At 41.4% G+C, this 13,796-nt stretch overlaps 1 protein-coding gene across 1 annotated transcript in view; it reads right to left on the reverse strand.

Moving 5' to 3' along the window:
• The window catches only part of PLS1 (plastin 1), a 533,668-nt gene that overhangs the window by 518,733 nt on the left and 1,139 nt on the right, over nucleotides 1-13,796 (reverse strand). The gene's annotated exons all lie outside the window — the stretch shown is intronic.

Consider the following 13,796-nt stretch of genomic DNA (forward strand, 5'->3'; position numbering starts at 1 on the left):
TGAGAGTCTCTCACAACAGTCTCAAGTCCCAGAGCGGGACAGTGTATTATTACCAAGGATGAGTTGATACTCTGTTGTATTCAATTCCAAGTCTGCTGCCCAGTGTCTAGGCAGAAAAGAGGGTCGCCATGGTCAAGGAGTGGTAAGGTTATCATGGATTTTCAATGTCATGCTACTTGTGTGGTTTGGCTGGGGATTGTGCAGATCCTTTAATCCTCTATCTGCTGCATGCTGCCACAGAAAGTCAAAAAAGTTCAAATCTGCCAGCCAATATCTTGGCCCACATGTAACTTTTGAAATCTGGACAGGAACTAGAGCATTCTTTGCTGACTCTCCAATTTCACACTCTCTAACACGTAGAAACCCACAGCTTCAATTCATATCTGTTTGTAATCCACTGCAGCGGAGGCATAGAAGGCAGCTTGTGTGATTGTCTTTGAGCTTAAGAAAGCTTAGTCGGTGTAGTGCTAGAGGCACTCTTGTGGTCCGACACCCTGTGATGACCTTTGACTACCATAATTTTAATTGACTTTGGTGTGTTATTTTATCCTAGCATGAATGTACAACGTCCTGCATATGCCTTGCTTCTCTTAAAAGTTTATTTCTTGTAATCTTGCTGTCTTTCAGTGGGAGCGGTCACAGTGTAGAACAACCTTGCCAAGAACAGAACGTGTAGGATGTGCATTTGAAAGCATGAGAGGGAGAGAGAGGTGTGGAATGTACTTTTTGGTCTCGAAGTGCAGTGCTGTGAGCAGTGGTACACAAATGTACACTGTGGTATACATTGAGATATGAAGTATGTGATGCTATAAGCAGTGTGCTCACAAATGTGCATTGTGTTGCACATTGGTAGAATTATGAAGTTCTTACTATTGGCTTTGACATGGCCTCATGTCATCCTGTTTTTTGACTCTGCTTGGCTTGAGCTTTTCTGCGTGCACAGCAGCGCTTGCAAGTTGTTTTGGGTTAATCACGTTCAAGGATTGTTTTGTGAGCGATTGTTTAATGTACCCTGGAAGGCTTTCATGAGCTTCGTCAAGATAAAGGCTGGAACATGCGAGATTGGAGAATGGGACATGGGAACTCCTTCCTGCCAGGGAATGCTTGCTTGGAAGCTGGCCTGTTCTGGTAAGATTCCTTTGGCTCAGGGGGGAAGATTTCTCTCGAACCTTCTGGTGTGTTTTGAGATTATAAAGCTGAGGGTTGTTAAATTGGAAACCGGGATTTTGGAATCCGAACGGGGACGGACGCGTCTACTTCAGAGCGGAACCCTGGTTGCTGAGGCTCTTACCACGGCTGTTAATCCCCTGGTCAGGAGTGGGCTAAGATGCAGTGTTTGCACCAGGTGAAGTGTTGCGTTTGGACTGGAGCCATTGCAATGCGTGGTTCCAGTGGCTGTGGTCATTTGAGGTGTTTGAGCTTTGATTATTGCCATTGTGATGTTTGGCCAGTGGCTTTGATCATTTGAGGTGTTTTCTTTGTGATGTATGAGTGAGTTGAGGTGCACATCCAAAGTAATCATTTGATGTATTCAGTGTATATATATCTTTCTGATCTCTTGCAGGACATCCAGCATAATATATTTTCTTCATATTATCTCATATTTGCTGCTTGTTTATTCATCAGTATTATTCATGCATTTAACTGTTGCATTTACCGAGTGTGTTATTTTTGCTTGCATATAAACTTATAGATCTCTTTGTATATTTGAATGTTCTGCATTTGGCATCTGGGAAAGCTTTCCAGTTAGAGAGCATTGTGTAAAATAAAACCCCAAGCCTTATTCTAAAAAGAGAGTCTTTGCATTTTGTAAAATAAAACCCTTTTCTAAAGGTGTTGTTTGTTTTGTGTTAATGTCTCCTGCCTCACCGAGTGTTGAGCCACAGTGTGGGAGCTGTATTATCTGAAAGGCGAAGCAATACAGTCGGTCACTGAGTTAACCCACTAAGGGCCTCTGGATAGTTTGTAGCTCAGCTGCCTTTCGTCTGAGATGCTTCTCCTCTGCAGCTTGCCAGACAGTGCTGTGCCACAGCATCATTGAGATATAATCTTACTTTGAAAGTTATCACCAAGCAACCTAACTCGAATTTTTCACTCACTTTATGATTGGTTCACTTAATGGATCAGATTAGAAATTATTCAATTTTCTCAGCAAATGGAGAGACAACATCCGATGTGTGTTGGACATAGGGAGGGCAGAAGCTATGTGTAAGGTGGGTACATATGGGTAGAAGGTAGGTGGTGGGGTTCTGCAATTGAAGAGGTGTGTCTTGGGTCTTTGAAAATGGTGGACGTAGATAGTGTGATAGACATCTCTGTAGGGAGTGGTCTACAGTACAAAACACAAGGTGTCTTTTGCATGATAAGTCTGTCAAGTGTTGGCAAAGCAATAATGAGGAATGGACTATGGTATCTGCAAAAACAGGACAGAAGGTGCGCCAGAGGATCTGTGCAAAGTCAGTGCCAAAGGGTAATCTGTAAAGTGGAACAGGTGATAGCAAGTGTGCTTGGAGTTCTTTTCACAAATGACTCCTGTGCTGTGTTTATGACATATGTTTTTGGGGCAATAATGCTAGAAGCATGCAGTAGGTGAGTGAGTGCAGCACCTGTTTTAAGGCCTTCTCTAGGCAGTTAGGTTGAAAAAAAAAAAGAGACTTCTTCAGTCCTTCAAGTACCCCACATCAGGCGTTAGACTAACGCATTTTTATGTGGTGGTCCACACTAAAATGCATTAGTCAAGCACTGGTGCACTGTGAGGGAGACATGCGAGTGATCACGAGTGACTACTGGGGTGGGCTGGGCTCAGATGACTGCATTGTAAACCGCTGAGACCTGCCATGGCCATTTTCCGTGGTCTGCAGTTCCATGTTGCTCGTAGAAGTGAGTGTAGAGCCAGCCAAGTGAATCGGGAATTGCCCCTCCCCTGTATTGCAATTTTTCAGCAGCTGGCGCTACCACACCCACTCCTGGTTAATTATGTTAAGTTAAACTGATTTATAAAGTGCACAGCTGCCCCAGCAAAGGGGCGTCCCGGCGCTGCAGCATCAGAGAGCGAATTAAATAACTAAAATGGAGAACGGCACGAGGAGTAGCATAAGAAGGAAGAGCGTTAAGTAGGGGGAAAAAGAAAAGTTTTAATCGCCTTTCTAAAGCCGGATAAACAGGTCATGCTACGGATCTGGACAGGCAGAGAGTTCCAGCAGCGAAAAGACCGCCCCCCCCGCACGAAGGCGTTTAATACGGGGGACAGTGACCAAGTGTTGCCCCAAGGAGCGCAAGGAATATATGGAACAAGTAGATTGCTAAGCAGACTAGGAGTAGCCAGCTTCAAAATCTTAAATGAAAGACAGAGCGTCTTAAATTGAATGCGCTCCATTATGGGGAGCCAGTGAAGTTTACGAATAGCACTGACAGGAGAGCAAAAGCGCGGGAGCCCAAATAAGGCTCTAGCGGCAGCATTTTGAACGCGCTGCAGCCGTGTTATTTCTGCCTGGTTAGCCCCTAAAAGTAGAGAACTAGCATAGTCCAGACGAGATAGAATAGCTGACTGGACAATCAGCTGGCGTGTTGGGGGGTCAAAGCACTTAAGAAGAGGCTTAAGACCCCGTAGAAGACCAAAACAAGTGCCGGCCACTTTCTTTGTGTGGTCTTGAAAAGTGAGGGAGGAATCCATCCAAACCCCCAAATTCTTTACCACCGGTTTAGGATTAGGAGCACTGCCCAAGACATTCGGCCACCAACTCTCACTCCAGAGGCTAGCGTTCTTCCCTACTAACAAAACCTCGGTTTTGTTAGCATTCAGCTGTAAGCAGTTGGAAGTCATCCAGTCCGCGACGGCCGCCAGGCTGTCTCTGAACCTAGAGGCGCTTAATGTGGAACCTTCAACCAGGGTCACCACCAGCTGCGTATCATCCTCATAGGAGACCATGGTGAGGTCCCACTGCCTGGCGACCGCCGCAAGAGGCTGAACATACAGATTGAATAATGACGGACTAAGTGCCGAGCCCTGAGGCACCCCCTGATCGATGGAAGGGGTCCGAGAAAGAAAGGGGGGGGCTGATACACAAAAAGATCTGTCAGTTAGATATGATCTGAACCAATCCAGAGCCAAGCCAACCACACCCACCTCCTCCAACCGCTGAAGCAAAATACCGTGCAAGACCGTGTCAAAGGCGGCACTAAGATCCAGCAGGATCAGTGCCGCCGTCTGACCGGAATCAAGAATGGTCCGCAGATGTTCCGTCATGGCCAAAAGAGCAGTTTTACCGTGCTGTGGCCTGGGTGGAAACCATTCTGAGACGGATCCAAGATGTTATTGTAACTAAGAAAATTTGTGAGTATGTTATTCACATGTGTTTCTGTGATCTTAGCCACCCAAGGGAGGAGAGAAATAGGTCTAAAATTTTCAGGTTAGTGCCACTGACACCTTTTGGTGGCCATGTGCGGCCATATCTGCAGAGGATCACACTGTTCTTTCTATATTGAACTGGCTCCCTCTGCCAGAGTGGGCCCCTGGTGCCTCTCAGGTTAGTGCACATGGACAGACTGTGTCTGACTATAATGCTGCAGGGTACGGACTCGGCGCAGGCTGCGGCAGCGGGATATGTTTTTTTTAATTTCAATTTCCTGCCAACGGACCCAGGCCTCCATAAATTGCTGCCTCCGGCCAGAGTTTGACTGTCCTCCCTGACCTCGATAGACGGACACAGGGCTGGCTTTAGCACTGGTGGTGCCCTGTGCGACAATGTTTGTTGTCGCCCCCCTCCCATGTCCACCTCCACCACGTATTCTCTCACTAGCACCCTTTAACAGTCTCCATAACCACACTCTCTCAGATACATTGAATTAGTTTTATAGCACCACTCATACTAGTGTTGGGTGTCAGAGCACTTTGCATCACACACACATTACACAGAGACAATCAATCATACGTGTTTTAAATTAGAGTATACGAAATGTTTACATAAGCCAAAGGACTAAAAGTGTAGGAGTCACATGTCATCCATACTGGTAGGCAGTATAGTTTAAGAGTGCTTGGTGTGGAGAAGCACACACTCAGAAAAAGAAACAGCATAGTTGGTAGTTTTCTTTAATAATAAGAATCGATTTCTAGTCAAATTAACCCTTTATGCAACATTAATCAATGCTCTAATGTATGCTTTGCAGTGTGTATGCAGTTCTATGATGAAAGTTAATAGCTCACTGTTGAATATTAGGACTTTAAGTTATAAATGGCAAGTAACAGAAGGATGTCTCTTTTGAAAGCAGTAACCTGCTGATCTGTTCACATTATAGGCACTCTGTAATCAACTTGGTACACGTTCTTTGCAGCAGGCATATTAACCCTCTGCACTAACTTCACAGAGGTCAAAACCTCAACTATACAAAACGCTGATCTCTCTCCAGGAAGATAATTAATCACACGAGTTATCTTGACATTTATGTGACGCCGGAGGAAAGAAATGCAGCAGGTGCTTCAAAAACATAATAAACTTGCAAACACGGCGCCCCCAGGAAGCCAGCACCCGGTGCGGTGGCACCGGTCGCACCACCCTAAAGCCGGCCCTGGACGGACACTTCAGGGCAGCCCAAGACAGCAGGACGCTGCAGCGCAGAGTTGTGAGACTATGGGCCTATCTTTCTGGGACGGTTACTGCAGGCTTTCCTCGAAGTGCAGCGGCCTCCTTCCCCAATAGTTTTTATGTTGGTTCAACTTCTAAGGTAGGAATTGTTTTTCTTTCAACAATAAAATATTGTTTTCTTCAGCTGTTGTGGTGCAGGGGCCGCATATTGCATAGCCAGGTTACCCCCTCCTGACGGTGTTTCAGTTTGATTTACTTTACTTCATGCAATGTGTATTTGTAAGCAGTTGCAGCTAGTGCTGGGCTCGCTTACCTTTGTTTTACTGGATCTGCCCGCGAGTGAAAAGGACATGGGAATCGGTCCTTTTAACTACAACGATGTGGGGACCGCCTCTCCCCTCGGGTGCTGTGTTTTCACAAATAAAACCACCTTCTTCCGAATTCCTTGTTTGCCTAGGAGTTTTCTGGTAACAATAAATCATGCCAAGATAACTCCCGTGAATAATGTCCCTGCTGGAGCAAGATCAGTGTTTTGTCTAGTGGCAGTTTTCACCCACCATGAAGTAGCACAGAGGGTTAATATGCCTGTTGCAAAAAGTGCATTTTATGTGGCTAGCTCAATGGGTTACTGCTTTTGTCACAGAGATCATTTTGTTATTTACAGTCCACAAGTTACAATCCTAATATAACACAATTACTTAGAAACTGCAATGAAGGACCTTCATTCAAACTGTGTGGTATAGGTGAGAACGGTTTCCCCCCCCAGACTTTCATTATACTAATATTGCTAAAAGGTTTAGTTTGGGTTGACACACATTGTTTTTAGTTAAACCAACCACTGTGGTACATTTTAAATCCTATGGTTGAGCTTCTCCGAACCAAACACTCTTTAAAATATACGGCCCACTAGTATGGATGATATGTGATTCTACAATTTGAAATCCTCACTTGTCTCATGTAAGATTCCCTATAGACTGATTTACACACATAGGATACTTTGTCTCTCTATAATGTGTGAATGATGTAAAGTGCTTGGACACACTACACTAGTATGAGGAGCGCTATAAAATAAATTAAACACAGGATAGAGATTTGCGCCCTTCCATTTCAGGGGTTTGCAGCAGTTTCAAGATCTTCTTTGAGTTTCTCATTGTTCATATGGGTGTAATGCTGGTATTTATCTGTTTCCATGGACCTCATTGCTTAACTTTACACACGAGAAAGTGTCACTCTTAAGTGTCACACATTGGTCATTGAATGTCACTCATAAGTAAACTATGAAAGTGTCACACATAAGCAATCTGAAACCTTGGCAGCTATGTTCCTTTCTGAAAATTAACCTTATCACATGGACACAATTGATTTATTGAACACATTATAAAGTGTCACTCAACGTATCACATATAAAGTATTGAAATGCCACACATAATCACACTGCAGAATTGAAAATGACACACATAACAATACTGAAAACGTGGCAGCTATGAAAGTATTGAGTAAATTAGCAGATGAACAAACCAATCATATGAATTCCACTCTGCCATATTCTGAGGTGAAACACACCCACACACACAAAAGAGTAGGCTAAGTAATGCCCTCCTCAGGAAGAAGTCACAGTGTGGATACCTTAGATGAGGGGAGATCTTCCACTCTGTATGAAGAGCGATCCGGCATGGAACAGGAGTCCATCACAAGAATTCTGAAATTTACATTCAGGGTTTGCCAAACTCTGACAACACTTAATATTTGAGCAACATTAATAAATTCGCTATAACTTACATCAGTGTTTCTTAACCTTTTGACTTCTGTAGACCCCTACTTAATCATTACTGATCAAGGGACCCCACTAAATAATTACAGGAAGACAGGTTCCCCCGAACGTAGGCATTGTTTATGATTTGTACCGCAAAACAGTGCACAAAAATATAGTAACAAGCATTCATCAAACAAATACACAAATGATTAACATTTTCATCTAATGCGCAAACAAATATTTTTAAAAATCGAAATGTATTTTAATGGGAAGGCTGGAGCTTTTCTTAAATTTGATTTAGGGCACTCATTGTCCATACTATAATCTGTTTGATGCACTTGCACTGCTGCCATGAATCAATCTGATGATACTGACCACACTTTTAGCCTCCAATTTCACATTTCTCCACATTTATAGAACCCTTTAAAATTGTTATCTTTACATTTTGCTTCTGTATTTATATACACTTTATTCATCTGTTAATATTTTTTAATTTTCTAAGCAGTCGCGGACCCGCTGAGTAGGCTTCGCAGACCCGAAGGGGAGCCCGGACAATAGATTATCACCTCTATGCTGATGACACACAACTCTAACTAAAGGTGTCCTACGCACACATTTCATTCCTCATCACCACCCTCAACTCTGTCCAAGATTGGATGACATCTCATCATTTAATTCAGAATCCCTTGAAAACTGAATTCCTTCTTCAACTTACATTCCCAAATCAACACCATGGTCAAGAACACACGTTACCAATTGCGCCTTCTTTGGCGGATTTTGCGTTTCATTCCCGAGCAAGACCTGAAAACTCTGGTGCAATCTTTGGGTCTCTCCAGACTGGACTAAGGCAACTGTCTCCTTGCTGGCCTCCCCAAATCGCACCTATCCCCTCTAAAATCCATTCTCCATTCAGCGGCACATTTCGTCTACGGTGCCAAAAATAATAATCATATCACACTAATACTGATTTCTCTTCGCTGTCTTCCCATTGAAGCTAGGTCAATGTGCAAGACTGCATGCATCACCCATAAAGCCTTACTCACCTCCACCCCACGCTACCTGGCCAACAAACTCAAAAAAATCAACCTCCAACTTTCAAAGAGGGAAGACTCATGGCGCAATCCTTCTCAGGCAATGCGACTAGAATTTGGAACTCGCTACCTCCAGTCTTTCGGACCTCCACCTCGTTCGGGACTTTCAAAACAGAGCTTAAAACTCTTGTTGTGTCCCTTTAAGTTAGATGTAGATGTACTTGTGTACCTCGTGCCTATGCGCGAGGAATGTTTCACCATGTTTGCTTTTAAAAGTAATGTTCCATTCTTCAGTCGTTCATCCTGGCAACCGGTATTCTTATCAGCGGTTAGCCAGGGAGAAGGACTGAAGGTGGTGTACTCTGTCGGTGCCTTTATGCTAATAAACTCTTGTAATTCATCATTACCCAACAAATTTGGTGACGATCTACAAAAGGCATCGACTTTCAGAACCCACAATTTCGACGGAATTTTAATTTTCTTCAAATTATCAGTTTCAAGCTCGTAACTTTCTACGGACCTGTTTTCTCCTGTTTCTTGAAGATTTCCATGTCTGTTGGATCTTCACTTCAGGGACTCCTTCATGACAGCGCCATTTGCTTCCTTTTCAACTTTGTTTTTCCTGATGCACACGGCGCGCTGAGTGGGCAGAGTTCCTGGAATTGCTCAGTATGCGATCCAACTTCAATTACATACTTCCATTGAATTTCTGAAGTTGCTGCTTGTTGGGAGTGCATCGCATGTGAGTTGGTGAGGCAAGCCTTCCTCGCGGCAATCATCGCGCACGTGATTGTGGTGCGAGCGCTTAGCGAGTGCCTGAACTAACTTGTTTACTTTTGATGCAGAGAACGGCAGCACGCTTCATTACGTTTCAAAGTTCCTTCGTCATTGGGGTCACGCTGGGAAACGTGACACCATTTTGAGTTTAATTGGAGTAATAAATCAAACGCTTGCAAATCGGAAATGGCTACAGAGTGAATTCATCATCTTTATTCACTGCAACACTACTGGTACTGTACATTTTACTCACTATTGAGTGTTTCTGAGTTATATTTATTTATTTTCTTTCTTATTCCTTTCTTATTATTTATTAATTTATTTTACATCAACATAATATTTCTATTTCAACATGGCTTCCCAAAGTTATACTATTCAGCCTCCTCAACCTTTCTGGCCTACAGGAATTGAACCTTCTATGAAATGGTTGGACTGGAGGGCATATTTTTTTAATTTCATCAAAACTATTGATGAAGACAACAAAATGTCAGCAGACAGGAAAAGAACTATTTTCTTACATTCTGTTGGTCCTGGAGGGATAAAAGCATATGATTGTATGCAGAAGGTGGTAGTAAGTGGTGATACTAATGAATTTTTAACCATTTTGAAAGACTTTGACTATTATTTCGCTCCCAAGGTCTGCATTGGCATTACTAGGTACAATTTTTTTCATAGAAAACAGGAACATACTGAAACTATCGATGACTATGTATCTGCCCTTAGAATTATTGCAGATGACTGCAAATTTGATCACTTACAGGATCAATTCATAAGAGACCAAGTGGTCATGCACACCAGGGACCAATCAATTCAAGATCGTCTATGGATCAATGGTGATGCAGAGTTAAAGGACATCTTAGCCCTTGTAAGAAAGGCAGAGTTATCCAGCCGCAGTGCAAAAGTACTTAAAAAAGAATCCTTCTGACAAGAATAGAAAGTTTAATTTAAAATCGTTAAAATATGACTCCTCCAAAAAGAATGAAAATTTTAAATGTTATCGCTGTGATAGTAGTTCACATTTGGCTTCTAGTAAATTTTGTCCCACATTGAAACAAAGATGCTCTAATTGTAATATTGCGGGACATTATGCCAAAGTATGTCACAAAAAAAAGTTTTCCAAGATGAAATGTGTTGATGGAAATGAAACTAATTCTGATGAAGAAGAACATTTGGTCAAAAAAACTCTCTTCTCACATAATCACAGACACTGAGAATTCTGGTAACGGTGATTATAAAGGTAGAGAGTAATTTTTGCTAAATATTAATGATAAGAAAATAGACAACAAAAAGAAACCATTGTGCTTAATATCTTTTGGTGGAGTGAATGTTCAGGTGTATGATGATTCGGGATCTCCATACACTATTGTGAATGAGGAGGTTTGGGTAAGCAAATTTGTAGACAAATTAGGAAATTATTTACTTCCACCTGATATCCAGCCTGAAGGTTTCTCAGGAGAGAAGATTGATATGGTAGGTTATCGGTCCCTTTTGTTTAGATTCAAAGGAAGAGAAGCATTTGGGAAACTCTATGTTTCAAAAAAGGGTCATTCAGTACTTGGCTGGAAAGATCAAGGAAGTTTAGGCATTATACTCAACCCTAATAGCAATGATCCTGTCATGTTGTTAGATGACAATACAGATTTGTGTAAGGACATTTTGAATTCCTTTCCTAAAGTATTCAGTAAAGAAATTGGCAAAATTATTGATTTTGAACACAGGATAATTTTAAAACCTGATGCTTGTCCAAAAATTCATAAAGTTAGGAACATACCCATTTTATTAAGAAAAGAGGTGGATTTAAAACTTGAGAAACTTGTTGAAGCCGACATAATAGAACCTATTGAATCCTCGCAATGGATTTCTCTGATTGTTGTCGCACGATGCAGTAATGGAAAGTTGAGACTTTGTATTGATTTGAGACACCTGAACAACAATATTGTGGTAGACAAGTTTCCCCTGCCAAAAATGTCTGATATGCTTAGTTTAATTAAGGATGCAAACTGGTTTTCTACCATAGACTTATCTGCCGCATATCATCAGATTCCTCTCACTAATGACAGTAAACCATTAACTGCTTTCATAACTCCTTCAGGGTGCTTCCAGTACAAACGTTTACCCTTTGGGCTTGCCTCAGCTGCGGCAATTTTTCAAAAATTGATGCACCAGCTTTTTAGTAAATTTAGCAAGGTACGATGTTTCCAAGACGATATTCTAGTTTTTGGAAAAGACAGACAGGAACATGATTTTATGCTCAACGAGGTGTTAAATGTTCTGGAACAAAAAGGTTTAACTGTTGAATATACTAAATGTAAATTTGCCGTGAAGTCCATAACTTATCTAGGACATGTAATCAGTGGTGAGGGAGTGTGCACAAAGCCTTCCTTGGTGGATTCTGTATTAAACGCCCCTCACCCTAAGAACAAAGATGAAGTACATTCATTTATTGGATTAGTGGAGTTTTACTCCAAATTTGTTGACAATTTTTCAAGTAAAATTTTTAACATACGCCAATTACTCAAAAACAAGAACAAATTCAATTGGTCTGCTGATTGTGATAAAGAATTTGAAGGAATCAAGAAATCAATTTCTGATGCACCAGCCTTAAGTGCTTTTGATCCAGAACTTAAAAACTTTATTACTGTAGATGCAAGCAATAAAGGTTTGGGTGGTGTACTTTCCCAGGTCAATCAAGAAGGAAAGGAATTCATAATTGCTTATGCTTCCCGTGCTATTTCACCAACTGAAGAAAATCTTTCGGTAATGGAACAAGAGACTTAAGCTTGCATCTGGTCTCTTGAACATCTTAGAGCATTTGTGTGGGGTAGACCATGCATTCTTCGCACAGATCATAAACCTTTGGTAAAACTCTTGACCACTGAAGGTTTATTCAATGCTTCTCCTAGGATTGCTAGGATGTCATTAAGATTGCAAGACTACATTTACAAAATTGTTTATGTCCCTGGTAGAGAGAATGTAGTGGCAGATTTTTTATCACAAATGCCCACAAACATGTTAGACAGTTCTGACCATGAATGGGAAAATATTCAAGTTGCATTAGTTCATGATCAAGGTTTACCTAACATTGACAAGAGTGAATGGAAAAGGCTTTATGAGAAGGACAATGTATTGCAGAAAATGTTTATTTTCATTGCTAATGGATGGCCATCCAAGAGTAGATTGTCAGATGAATTTAGACAGTTTTGGGAGGTTCGTGATGAACTTTCTATATCACATGAGAACATTAGAGGAGGAGACAGAATCATTCCTCCTTCACAAATCAGAGATGACATTATTAAAATATGTCATGAAGGGCATGGTGGTGTAGTTAAAACCAAGCAGAGGATCAAGCAGTGGTATTGGTGGCCAGGCATGGATTTAGCTATTGAGAGGGTCATCAGAAATTGTGTATGGTGTGCCAATTCTGATAAAACACTTGTCACTCTTAGACCGCCTATGGCCGATCCTTTAATTCCTAAAGCACCATGGCATACAGTCGCTATGGATATAATGGGACCCATTGGTTCTCAAAAAAAATATGTGTTGGCTGTAATTGACCTTTTTTCAAGATGGCCAGTCTTAAAAATTGTTGATAAGGTTAACTCTGAAGAAGTTATAACATTTCTGGACTGTGTTTTTGTGGGTGAAGGACTTCCTGCACTACTTGTTAGTGACAATGGCGTACAATAGCTAAAAGCTACTTTGACAAAAGTAGGAATAAGACATTGTACTACATCATTGTACAACCCAAGTGGAAACAGGATGATTGAACGCTTCAACGGGGTATTAAAAAATGCCATACAATCAGCAATTAGTAACAACAGTGATTGGGAGTTGCAATTATTCAAGACCATTTGGATGTATAGGACTTCTCCTCATGATGTTTTAGGGGTATCACCTTTTAAGGTCATGAGAGGAAGAAATGTTCGAACTAAATGTAATCCAGAATGGATGTTTAATGTTTACAAACCTTGTGTATCCACAGATGTTCTAAGGTATAGAATTAAGAACAAGAATTTTAAAAGCAAGGAGGTTTATGATCTCAAACATAATGTCAAAACATGTGACATTAGTGTAGGTACCAGGGTTAAAGTCAAGAAACCGTGGAAAGTAAAGAAAGGAGACAGTCAATATTCTGAACCTATGAAAGTCATTAAAATCTTTCGCAATGCTGTGCAATTGACTGATGGAAAGGTATGGAATTTGAAACGCATTGCAGTTCTTAAAAGTGAAATTCATTTATACAAAAGTACTGAGAATCCAGCTTTGTCAAGAAAGGTGTCTCAATATTTTTTTTTATTGATGATGACCTTATTTGCAGTGAATCTGGCGGTACCAATACTACTCAGTCCAGTGTTCTGGCGGATACCAGTGTTGATTGTCATGTTGCTGAAGAGTCTCCTGCCGCTGGCACTGGTGACTTCCCCGCTGTTGAATCTTCTTTTGTGTAGAGCAGCATGGTTGGTACTAGTGTTAGTCCTGAAGCTTCTGGCACGGTACTTAATGATGGTATTTCAGCAGACACTACCAATGTAACTGATAATGATAATAATGCTACAGCAGTTATGAATGACTTAACTAAAATTGCTGGTGAAGATAACAGTGCAGCAGCAATTACCACAGAGATTTGTACTGATGACGTTGGTGAACGATCTG

Source organism: Triturus cristatus, chromosome 11, assembly GCF_964204655.1.
Source record: "Triturus cristatus chromosome 11, aTriCri1.1, whole genome shotgun sequence".
NCBI classification, from domain to species: domain Eukaryota; kingdom Metazoa; phylum Chordata; class Amphibia; order Caudata; family Salamandridae; genus Triturus; species Triturus cristatus.